We start from the raw sequence: 12,687 nt of genomic DNA on the forward strand, positions 1-12,687 counted from the left end.
TAGTATAATGCCAATTCCTGTTCTCCCAGTTGTCATCCCTCACTGTCTCACTCCAGTTCCAATCCGTTGTGTAATTACAAAAGTCATTGCAAACATTTGCAATTGTTTCTACATGAAATGGTTACTAAAATATTAAAGAGGCAATACAGTATTAAAATGAGCTTTTTCTACATAAAATGCTTCTGGTGGCCTTCATGACGGCCCTCTTCCGTACGTTGGTTCACTAGACACTGATAGACCTTGTTCTATGCACCTTGGCTTGTTTAACCATTTTCAAAGAACTAGAACTTCCTGCAATGTGTAACATTTAAAGGCTGTAATGAATGTATGTGTATGTGTGTGTGAGAGAGAGAGAGAGCATTTCAGGTACCAGCGTGATTACTGGTATCCCAGTAGAGTACTGGTATTAGAATCATGGCCATTTTCTGTGATTGTGCTGTTTATATGGTGGTGCCCATTAGTAGAGATTCCATTTATTTTAGAATCTGCCTTACCTCCATTTACCAGTTGCATGGCCCTGAGCAAGCCTTTTGAGTTCTTTGCACTTAGTGACCCTCTCTGTAAAACAGCAATAATGGTAGTAGCACCTGTTCAGGTGAAATAGTTTGAACAGTATGTGACACAAGGTAGGCACTCCATTAGAATGTTGGGTATTGTCAATAAAATACCAGGACATATAATTTCCTCTATATTTTTTTTTTCTAGAGAGGTGTATATAAGCCACTTTGAAGCCAATTTTTTTATAGTCTCTTAAGACATGCTTTTGGATAAGATGGAAAAATAAGGCTAAATGACATTTTAATGAAATGAAGTCACTAAAAAACCAAATCGTAAGCAATTTGATGAGTGGCTCGATGTCACCGATCAGAGAAATCTCTATGCTACTTCTCAGTATTCGCTGTCTGCTCCTGGCCTGTTTAATATGCTTTCTCACCAATGGCATACAAAGACTCCTTTTTCTCCACATCTTCCCCAACACCTGGAATTTCTTGGCCCGTTGATATTAGTCATTGCCTCTGGTTTAAGTTGGTATCTTGTTGTTTTGATTTGTATTTTCCTGGTGATTAGTGATGTTGAGCATCATTCCTTGTGTCTGCTGGCCCTATATGTGTCATCTTTGGAAAAATGGCTATTTGGGTCTGCTGTCCGTTTTTTATTCTGAGTACTTTTTATTTTTGGTGTTGAGTTGTGCAAGTTTTTTTTATGTATTTTAGCTCTTGACCCCTTGCAAAATATACCATTTGAAAATATCTTCTCCTACTTAGGGTGCCTTTTTGTTTTGTGAATGGTTCCTTTGCTGTGCAAAACCATTTGTTTTGGTGTAATTCCACTGGTTTATTTTTGCTTTTGTTTCTCTTGCCTGAGGAAACGTATTTAGAAAAAAAAATATTGCTAACAATGCTGTTCAAGAGATTACTGTCTACATTACTGTTTATATTTTCTTCTATGATGTTCATGGTTTTTTGGTCTTACATTTAGTCCTTTAATCCATTTTGAATTTATTTTTGTGTGTGGTGTAAGAAAATGGTCCAGTTTTATCCTTTTGTATGTAGCTGTCCGGTTTCCCCAACGCCATGTGTGGAAGAGACTATCTTTTCACAATTGTAATACTATCGCTTCCTTAGTCATAGATTAATTGACCATATAGATACGAGTCTATATATGGGTTCTCTGTCCTGTCCTATTGATATGTGTCTATTTTTGTGCCAGTATCATACTGTTTTGATTACTTTAGCTTTGTGGTATAGTTTAAAATCTGGGATTGTGATACTTCCAGGTTTGTTCTTTTTCAGATTGCTTTGACGATCCAGGTTTTTTTCTGGTTCCATATAAATTTTAGGATTTTCTAGTTCTGTGAAAAATGCTATTTGTTTTTTGATAGGACAAATTTGACATTAAATCTTTAGAGTGTTTTGGGTAGTATGGGCATTTTAACAATACTGGTTGTCCAAATCTATGAGCATGGCATATCTTTCCATTGTGTGTGCTACAATTTCTATAATATATATTTTATAGTTTTCAGCGTATAAGTCTTTAACCTCTTTAGTTACATGTATTTGTAGGTATTTTATTATTTTTGGTGTAATTATAAACAAGATTGTTTTCCTAATCTCTCATTCTGCTAGTTCATTATTAGTGCATGGAAAGGCAACAGATATCTGTATGTTAATTTTGTATCCTGAAACTTTACTGAATTTATTGATAGTTTTTTGGTAGACTCTTCAGGGTTTTCTACATACAGAAGCATGTTGTGTGCAAAGAGTCACAGTTTTGCTTGTGATTTATCAAGTTGGAGGCCTTTTATTTCTTTTTTGTATGTGATTACTACCTCTAGGACTCCCAGTACTATGTTGAATAAAAGTGGCAAGAGTGGACATCCTTGTCTTGTTCCTGATTGTGGAGGAAAAGCTGTCGGTTTTCAACCATTGACTATGATAATAGTTGTGGGTTTTTCATATATTGTCTTTAAGTACATATGCCTACATAGAGGGCATATGCTGAGTGTTTTTGTCATGAACAGCTGTTGGATTTTTGTCAAATGATTTTTTTGCATCTATTGAGATACTAGTTTTTATCTTTCCTCTTATTGATGAAATGTATCACATAGATTGATTCCTAACTATTGAACCAAACTTATATCCCGGGAATAAATATCACTTGATTATGGTGAATGATCCTTTTAATGTATTGTTGAAATCAGTTTGCTAATATTTTGTTGAGGATTTTGTATCTGTATTCATCAGATATATTGACATGTACCTTTTTTGTTATTGTCTTTATCTGGTTTTGGTGTCCACAATACTGATGTTGTAGGAGCACCTGGGTGGCTCAGTGGTTGAGCATCTGCTTTTGGCTCAGGTCATGATCCCAAGGGTCCTGGGATCCAGTCCCACATCAGGCTCCCCTACCATGAGCCTGCTTCTCCCTCTGCCTATGTCTCTGCCTCTCTCTGTGTCTCTCATGAATAAATAAATAAAATCTTATTTAAAAATAGTGACCTTGTAGAATGATTTTGGAAGTTTTCCTTCCTCTTCTATTTTGTAATAGTTTGAGAAGAATATGTATTAACTCTTTGTTAGGTACATAGTAGAATTTATCTGTGAACCCATATAGTCCTGGACATTTGTTGGGAGTATTGTGATTACTAGTTCAATTTCATTACCAGTAATTGGTCTGTTCAGTTTCAAAAATTGCATGTTTCTAGAAATATACCCATTTCTTCAAGGTTATCTAATTTATTGACATATGATTTATCATAATATTAGAATTCTTTGTGTTTCTGTGGTGTCCATTATTTCTCCTCATTCATTTTTGATTTTACTTTATTTTTTATAAGTTTGGTTGAACGTTCATCAATTTTGTTTATCTTTTCAAAGAACTAGTTCTTGGTTTCCTTGAGGTTTTCTATATTTCTTAGTTCCTATTGCATTTATTTCTGCTCTAATCTTTATTATTTCCTTCTTTCCACTAGCTTTGGGCCTTGTTTGTTCTTTTTCTAGCTTTTTTGGTTGTAAACTTAAGTTATTGGAGATTTTTCTCCTCTCTTGAGATAGACCTATAACACTATAAACTTCTCACTCAGAACTGCTTTTACTGTATCCCAAAGATATGGGACCCTAGTTTGCATTTTTATTCATCTCTATGTGTTTTTATATTTCCTATTTGATATCTTCAGTGACCTATTGGTTATTTAGTAACATGTTGTTCAGCTTCCATGTGAATGTGGGTTTCTCTTTTCAGTTTTTTCTTGTAATTGATTTCTAGTTTCATATCACTGTATCAGAAAAGATGTCATTTCAGCTTTCTAAAATTTATTGAGACTTGTTTTGTGGCTTAACATGTGATCTATCCTGGAGAATATTCCTCATGTACTTGAAAAAAATGTATATTCTGCTGTTTATGACTAGAATGCTACCTATCTTTTGGGGCCATATGGTCCAGTGTATCCTTCAAGGCACTGTTTCATTGATGATTTTCTGTCTGGCTGATGTATCCATTGCTGCAAGTGAGGTGTCAAAGTCCCTAGTATTATTGCATTACTGTCAAGTTCTTTCTTTATGTATATTAATAATTACTTTATGTATTCAGGTTCTCCTATGTTGGGTACATAGATAGTCACAATTAAATCCTCTTGTTAGATTGATCCCTTTATCATTATGTAATGCCCTTCTTGTCTCTGGCTATAGTATTTGATCAACTGATTGATTGGTTGATTGATTGATGGTAGGAAGGGTCAGAGTGAGAGAGAATCCTAAGCAGGATCCATGCCAAGCATGGAGCCTGACATGGGGCTGGATCTTACAACCCTGAGATCATGACCTGAACGGATCCTTAACTGACTGAGCCACCCAAGTGTCCCTATAGTATTTGTTTTATATTCTAGCTTTTTGTGTGTGTGTGCTTCCATTTGCATGGAACATCTTTCTATTCCTTCACTTACAATTTATATGTGTCTTTAGGTCTGAAGTAAGTCTCTTACAGGCATCATAGAGATGGTCTTACGTTCTGTTTATCCATTCAGTCTTTTAATTGTAGCATTTAGTCCATTTATATTTATTGTTTTAAAGATTTTATTTATTTATTCATGAGAGACACACAGAGAGAGAGAGAGAAAGGCAGAGACACAGGCAGAGGGAGAAGCAGGCTCCATGCAGGGAGCCTGATGTGAGACTCGATCCCGGGTTTCCAGGATCAGGCCCTGGACTGAAGGCAGATGCTAAACCGTTGAGCCACCCAGGCTGCTCAGTCCATTTATACTTAAAGTAATTGATATGTCAGTTATTGCCATTTTGCTCATTGTTTGTTAACTGTTTTGTAGTTCTTCCCTTTTTTTTTTCTTCTCTTGCTCTTTTTCTTTGTGGTTGATAGCTCTCTCAGTTATTAGGCTTGGATTCCTTTGTCTTTATTTTGTTTTGTATCTATTGCAAGGTTTTGATTTCTGGTTACCATTGAGTTCATATGTAACATCTTACATATATAGCAGTCTGTATTAAATTGATGGTTGCATGAGTTAAAACACATTCTAAAAGCATTATATTTTTGCTCCCATCCCCCCTAACATTTTATAGATATGATGTCATATTTTACATATATTTTGTGTATCCTTTGACTCATTTTTGTAGGTAGAATTGATTTTACAACTTTGTTTTAACCTCCATACTGGCTTTATAAGTGATTGTTACCTTTACTCTGTTTGCTTTTACTTGTGAAATGTTTTAATAATCTTCTTCTGGTTTTGGCATTTTCTTGCCACTTAAAGAATTCCCTTTAACATATCTTGTAAGGCTGTTTTAGTGGTGATGAGCTCCCTTAACTTTTGTTTGTCTGGGAAAGTCTTTTTCTCTCCTTCTATTCTGGATAACCTTGCTGGATAGAGTATTATGGTTGAAGGGTTTTTCATTTTAGCACTTAAATATATCGTGCCACTAATTCTAGCCTGCAGTTTTTGCTGAAGAATTAGTCAGTAGCCTTATAGGGTTTCCCTTGTGTGAAACAGTTTCCTTGTCTTACAGTGCTTTAAAATTTTTCTTTTTTACTTCTTTTTGCAATTTTATTATGTTTCTTGTTGTGTTCCGGGGATTGATTTTGTTAAGGACTCTCTGTGCTTACTAGACCTGTGTTTGTTAATTCCTATGATTCTGGAAGTTTTCAGGTACTATGTCTTCAAATAAGTTGTCTATCCCCTTCTCTTTTCTCCTTCTAGAATCCTTGTAACATGAATGCTACTATGCTTGATGTTGCAGAGTTCCCTTAACTTTTTCTTTTTGCTGTTAAATTTAGTTGTTTTCCATTACCCTGTCTTCCAGATCACTGACCATTCTGCATCCTGTTGATTTCCTCTAGTGTATTTTTCATTTGAAACATTAGATTCTTCAGCTCTGACCGGTGGTTATTTTTTTACCTTTGTGGAAGTTTTCACGGAATGCATAAACTCTTTTCTCAAGTCCAATGAGTATCTTAATGACCATTATTTTGAAGTCTCTGTCAGGCATATTTTATCTTTATTTTATTTAGGCATTTTACTTTAGTTTTTTGTCTTCTTTTTATTGGGACTTATTCCTCTGTCTACTCATTTAATGAACTCTCTGTGTTTGTTTCTATGAATTAAGTAGGTCTCCTAGTCTTGAAAGTAGTGGCTTTGTATGAAAGAGGTCCTATAGCCCAATCTTTCCTAGTCACCAGGACCAGGTGCTCCAGTGGTATCCTTGTGTGAGCTTCCTGTGGGCTCTTGTTATAGTGGCCCCATGATTACCTTTAGCCCCACTAGCTGCAATGATCTGCTTTGCCTTCTGTGGGTCTACTGGGCAAGGTTTGCTCCCTTTGCTGTTAAGAGCCCAGAATGTGGTGCTATGGTTTCATTTGTGGACAGGGCCCACCCAACAGCCTGTGTGCCAGCAATAAGCTTCTCAGCCACACTGCAACTTCATTGAAGAGCAGAACTTCCTCCTTGTGCAACCAGCTAAGAGGCTGACTAGAGGCAACACTTTTAGCCTGGATTATTCAATTACCTCCCTCCACCTCCTCCAGAGGTGGGACTCACTTTTGAGTGGTGGTGTCCCAGCTGGGACTGCCTGATGAGTGTGATGGGGCTGGAGCTGCTGGAGGGAAGCCTATTAAGGTGGGCAGGTGGGATGGGTAGTTGTTAGGGAAGCATGGCATAAGGGCACATAGTCCTAGCAAGGGAGACAAAGAATCTTAGAACTCATTCCTATAAGCATCTGGCTATCTAAATTGCAGGAGGGGAAGAAAAAGTGCCCACAGCCCTTTTGTTCCTGAAGAAATCTCCTGAAGATCCCTTCCCTTCCAGCACATGTTCTAAGTTCAGTCAGTAAATCTCTTATACATAAACTCTGAAGCTTTACAAACTGTGGATTCTGTGCTGTGTCTGAGGCTGAGTTATTTAGTCTAGTGGCCCTTAAAGAGCAAGGTCTCTGTTTCTTCTCATACCCTGTCTCCCTGAGTTAAGTCTTGCTGGTGTTCAAAGTCAGAACATTGAGTCTGACTCATATAATCAATATGTTATAATAAGTCTATAACATATTATAGGCATTCATCTTCTAAGGGGGGATCCCCAGTAATGCAGGTACCCAGCATGCAATATGGTTCTCTCACTTCTCAGTGCTATTGATAACCTTTCCAGTTGTGTTTGGTTGCCATGGTGGCTTGGTTCCCAACTGTTTCTCTGCCCCTCAAACCCTTTACAATGCTTCCTTCTCTCTACAACTAGCTGTGGAAGATCAATTTTACCAATCTTCAGGCCATTTACAGAGTCAGCTGCATGGACAATAGAGGTGGAGGGGAGCAGTGAGGACAAAATGAGCTCAGGATCCTCCTACCCTGTTATCTTCCTGAAAGCTGCAGACTTTTTGTTAGGGATAATATGTCCTCTTGTTGATTGGCCATTTTAATTTGGAGTTTCTAGCATCTGTCATCAAAAGCATCCTAAGCAATACCTTATAATTCTATAATAAGGCAAACTGAAGCTCTGAGACATTGAGTTACTTGTGTAAGCTCAAAATTCAAAACTATTTCAGAAGATCAGATACATGGATATACACATCTGGGTAGCTTGGGAAAGGACTGGAAGCAAAGATGAAGAGATAAGGAATAGCTTAATAGAAGTTTGTGTGAAGAAGGCCTAAGAAATTCAAGTGTCATATAAGTCAACAGGATGGCAAGCAGCAATAAAATGGTGGATAAAAGTTTAAGGCAATCTAGTTCTTTGTCAGTGATGACGTGGAGCATAAAGCAGGAAGGAAAATGTTTAACTGTATTCCACTTGAGTGTATTCTGTTCTCATCTACTGCACTGTGTGGCCCATTCTAGGTACTCCATTTTCATGAAGACATTGAAAATTGAGAGCATGTATAGCATAGTGTGACTCAGATGAAAAGGTCTGATAGTCATGCCATAAAGTTTTAGATAAGAAAAAAATGACTCAGAAAAATATAATTGTATTGCTCAAGACTCTTTAGGGGCAACCAGTAGAAACACAGACTGGCTTAAGCATAATTTTCTGGTTCACCTCCTAAAAGGTCAAGAAGCAACATAGCTTAACCAACAGGCTAGCTCTAAGGGTTTTAACAACGTGGTCAGAGCTCTGTTTCTGTCTTAAGGCTCTGCTTTCTTTGTGTCACCATCGTTTAGTCATGTGGGCTGTCCCCACAGTTCCAAGCTCATATTCCAGCATTTTAGCAACTCCAAAAGATGGATATTTTTCATAGAAGTGCTGGTATAGAATTCCACTGGAGCAACTTGGATCACTAGCCTGTGACCAAAATAATCACTGTGGCCAGAGGAATGCTGAATATGTTGAATGAGAGTAGCCCTGTTATTTGCACATCCTAGAGATTTGGGAGAAAGAAACATTTCACCCCATGGTAAACCATATCAATGGAGAATAGGATGAAGAAAGTTTCCCATTGGAAAACTAGAAGTGGTTCCTAGGTAGGCAAAAATAGAGATGATGACTTAAAAAATACCTCTACTCAAATATTTGGTTCTCTACAGATTAAAAATATAACCCCCTTATTTAGTGAAGAGTAACCTGACATAAGAATTAATGTGTAGAAGTTGCTGGGAATGTATTTCTAAGCAACACAAAGAACTGTATGATCATTAATAATGAATAGGTTGTACCAAAAGGGGAGGATGTCCTATCATAGGAAGTTTGCAGGCCAAGGTTAGGCGGCCACCTGTGAATGCTACAATACAAAATATTTCCTGGTAGGGAGGAGGAACAGAAGAAATCGAAGGCCCCTTACAACTCTAAACCTATATATTTTATGATATAGTCTATATATCTATAATAAATATAATTTATGCTCTATATTATATCTATAATATAAAATATATGTGATAATAGTCTATAAATGTTCTAAAAATCATCTGTTGTTCGTTTTGTTCCTTTAAATAACTCCTATAAACTGGCATTTCTGGAAGTTCTTCGGCTTATCAGAACACTGGATAATGAATTTTGACCAGGTCTTCTGTTGTTATAGTAACTAGAGAAAGACATCACAAAAAGGATTAGCTTGTGATGAGAGAGTTTTTAAATAGCCATTGCCACAAATAGAGAGTTGATATATGTGGTAAGGCCAGAAGAGCACTGCAGATGACCCATCCCTTTAAGAGAAAAAATTCCAGATGAGATATACAACCATAAAGCATGACAGAAATTTCAAATAGAAAAACCTGAATGAAAAGGAAAGAAGATAAAAGAGCTCTGAGTAGGTACTGGTACAAGATCAGGGTTAGAGTTCATAAGAGGAAGTTGCTTTGAATAAGAAAGCATGGTATTCTTTAACATACCAATTCAGAAAGAGCATTTCTATTTAAATCAGGATTTAGTTGTAAACTCAAGAACCATTTGGAAATATGTTGGTGCCACGTGAATAGAAATTGACTCTTTCCTGTGTACGCAATGTCTCCATCCAACTGGGGGAGAAGAGACGGGTGGTCCTTCTGTGTCAGTCAAACATACCTACTGACCTGACAAAACACAGCTAAGTCTAATCAATTGTCTTAATGGGTCAAAAGTGCATGAGAAATAAATAATTTTAATTTAGTGGAAATTGAAATTAAGCTTATTTCAGCATAATTGTTAATAACCTCTGCTTTGAATAAATCTTTTCCCATATGTTTCACTGTTTTGCAAACACATAATTGTTGTGCCCAAGATCGCGAATCCGAGAAACCACCAAGGAGCCGACACCAATGCAAACACACGAGGGTTTATTTACAAGCTCTAGGTGGGTTTCAGCTTAGTTTTTTATAGACTGGTCTAGGGGATCTTCAGAAGGGGTGGAGGAATTTCTCAAGTTCTGTTTACATTTTGATATGGGGCTTTCAAGGGCATTGAGCTCTGTTCTCATTCTAATAGGGGCTTCCTGCCCTTGGCTTGGGCTGTTTTTATTCTAACATGAGGCTTTCTAGGATGTTAAGCTGTAAGCTGTTTTCTTCCTGTAACTGAAGTAAGGTAAAGTTCAGCTCTTATTCACAGGGGCCTGGGATGGCTGTACTTGTGATAACGCTAAACTTGAGGTGGAATGGCCTTGATTTTTCTTGGCCTCCACAATAATAAGGACTGGACTACATTTGAAACTATTCCATGACAAGGCACGGTGATCTCTGAACTTTGTACAATTGTATACAAAGCTGATGTCTCAGCTTTTGCTCAGAGAAGATGCTCCATAGTCCTCACCAGATTTGCACAAAGAACTATGACCAAGAGCACTAAGTGATCGTTCGACACAAAATTAGCTTGGGAAACATGTACAATGAATCCTGTGATAACTCCAATATTGCTCTAAAACTTATAAAAAGGGGGAAAAGATAAAGCTAATGGCTTCAATGAAGTGCATCTCTAATGCACAGATTATCACAAGATGTTTTCACATACTATAGCTGGCATAGAAAGATTGGAACAGCCAGTCTTAGACTCTTAGACTTCTCTCTTAGATAACAGAGGAGGCTCTCTATGAATTTATTAATAAAAACATTGTAGAATATATTTCTCAGTATTTTTTTCTGCAGGTTTATTCAGCACACAGGCTTTCAGAAAATCAAGTAGGTAAGCTACAATTCAAGGCAGTATTATCTACAACACTGAAAATCAGAAAATATAAACATTTCATAGATTTTTTTTTTCATTTCATAGATTGTTAAAAAACTTTAGACTTTTAAGTTTTCCAAAAGCTAAAATTGCATTTGTTTTTTCTTTTAAATCACATTAATACTTCTGGTTAGGCAAATGGCTGTAATTAAAATAAATCTAGGGGATCCCTGGGTGGCTCAGCAGTTTAGCGCCTGCCTTTGGCCCAGGGTGTGATCCTGGAGTCCTGGGATCCAGTCCCACGTCGGGCTTCCGGCATGGAGCCTGCTTCTCCCTCTGCCTGTGTCTCTGCCTCTCTCTCTCTCTGTCTCTCATGAATAAATAAATAAAATCTTTAAATAAATAAAAATAAATAAATAAATAAAATCTTTGTGTCATTAAGGAAAATAATAAAAATATGACAGGAAAAAAATGTTCCTGATGCATGTGGATACTGAACACACATGCTTCTGATAATATCCATTTCTGCATGGCCTTGCCACACAGATGCCATTTTTAAAAAGTAACCTATGAACCCGCATGTTTCCTGTATGTCATAAAATTTCCTTCACCAAAACATTTTTCTGTGCATTATTGACTATGAATTGCCCTCATGGCTTCAGCCATGACTGAATTTAATCCCAGTCTAGATGTATGTATATTGCTGAAATTCCAAACTCGATTTCCACAGTAACAAGTCCTTTTCTTTTGCTCTGAGGCCTTCTTTGCTCTTCCTGTTATCCAAGCCCTAAAGTTCTGGCATGCTGCAGCTGCCCAAAGTCTCTGAGACCCCACAATGCACCAGTGAATGATTGCAATTGACACCTGGAGACTTCAACCCCAAGGCAGATGAGGCTGCACTTTCTTGCCCCTTTAACTGAGACCGCCATACTTCTTCCCAGGCCTGATTGCCATGTAAAATAGGAAATCCCTCTGTCTCTGCTCCAGGACCCCTCTGTGATCATTCAACTAATGTGTACCATCATATTCTAGGGACTAAAGATCTCCAACTACTTTCTGCCTTTGTTATTCTTTCTTGCTACTTTTTCTAAAATATCTTAAAATATTAAAAATTAGCTAAGCCAGATCAATAAAAACATATGGCAGAATGAGTTTTCATGTCCTTAAATTTACACCATTACTGACATACTTGATTTAGTAATTAAAACACTTAGAACTATCCAAGGGTACTAGCCTTTTTATACCATTATTAGACCTAGCAGTTGTTTCTCATCTTGTAGCTGAGCACTTTTTTTTTCTTAAAGGAATAAATCAGTGTCTTAAACTTAAGGAGAGTATACTTAACATCTTCCTTTGGCCTAAAAATCTGAGGGGGGGAAAACAAAATGTTTTCTTGCCCTATATATATATAAAATATATATAAATATTTAATAAATATTTATAAATATTAAAAATATTAAAAATAATTTAATAATATATTTGTAAAAATAAATATATAAAAATATATTTTTACCTATATAGTATCTATATATATATTATTATCTATATATATATATATTTTTTTTTAAATCTATTTCTCCATGCATCTCTCTTTTTTCTACTCCCATGTTATGGTAGCTGGATATTTTTGGACTCTGATGAGAATATCATACAACTTCTTAAAATGTCTCTTATACTTTGTCATATACTATTTTTAGTGATGATCCTTAAAACAGTGTTTTCTGAACAAGACAAGTTCTGTTTGGCAGTAATGTTGTTCATAGACCTTTGATGTAGCCTGTTCTTGGTCTACTCAAGTGATGTTTCCTTTCTAGTCTCAAATGTACAGCTGAAAGGCAGAATGATGTACACCAAGAAGAATGCTCAGCTTCTTGCAGGGTTTTTAAAATTTACCTCTGTTCTCTGGAAGTAGCGGTATTGCCTACCTTTACTGCCTAGAACTGTGTTACTCTGAACCTTCACTCCAAAACAAGCCCTTCCTGTCTCTATGCTTACCAAAAGAATTTTACTTTTGGAATCCCTGGATGGCTCAGCGGCTTAGTGCCTGCCTTCAGCCCAGGGTGTGGTCCTGGAGTCTCGGGATCGAGTCCCACATTGGGCTCCCTGCATGGAGCCTGCTTCTCTCTCTGCCT

At 36.9% G+C, this 12,687-nt stretch overlaps 2 long non-coding RNA genes across 5 annotated transcripts in view; one reads left to right on the forward strand and one right to left on the reverse strand.

The window, feature by feature from the left end:
• The window catches only part of LOC106557920, a 69,620-nt gene that overhangs the window by 25,324 nt on the left and 31,609 nt on the right, over positions 1 to 12,687 (forward strand). The window lies entirely within an intron of this gene.
• LOC111092367 overlaps positions 1 to 12,687 on the reverse strand; it is a 59,746-nt gene that overhangs the window by 11,721 nt on the left and 35,338 nt on the right. The window lies entirely within an intron of this gene.

Source organism: Canis lupus, chromosome 2 (genome assembly GCF_011100685.1).
Source record: "Canis lupus familiaris isolate Mischka breed German Shepherd chromosome 2, alternate assembly UU_Cfam_GSD_1.0, whole genome shotgun sequence".
Lineage (NCBI taxonomy): Eukaryota > Metazoa > Chordata > Mammalia > Carnivora > Canidae > Canis > Canis lupus.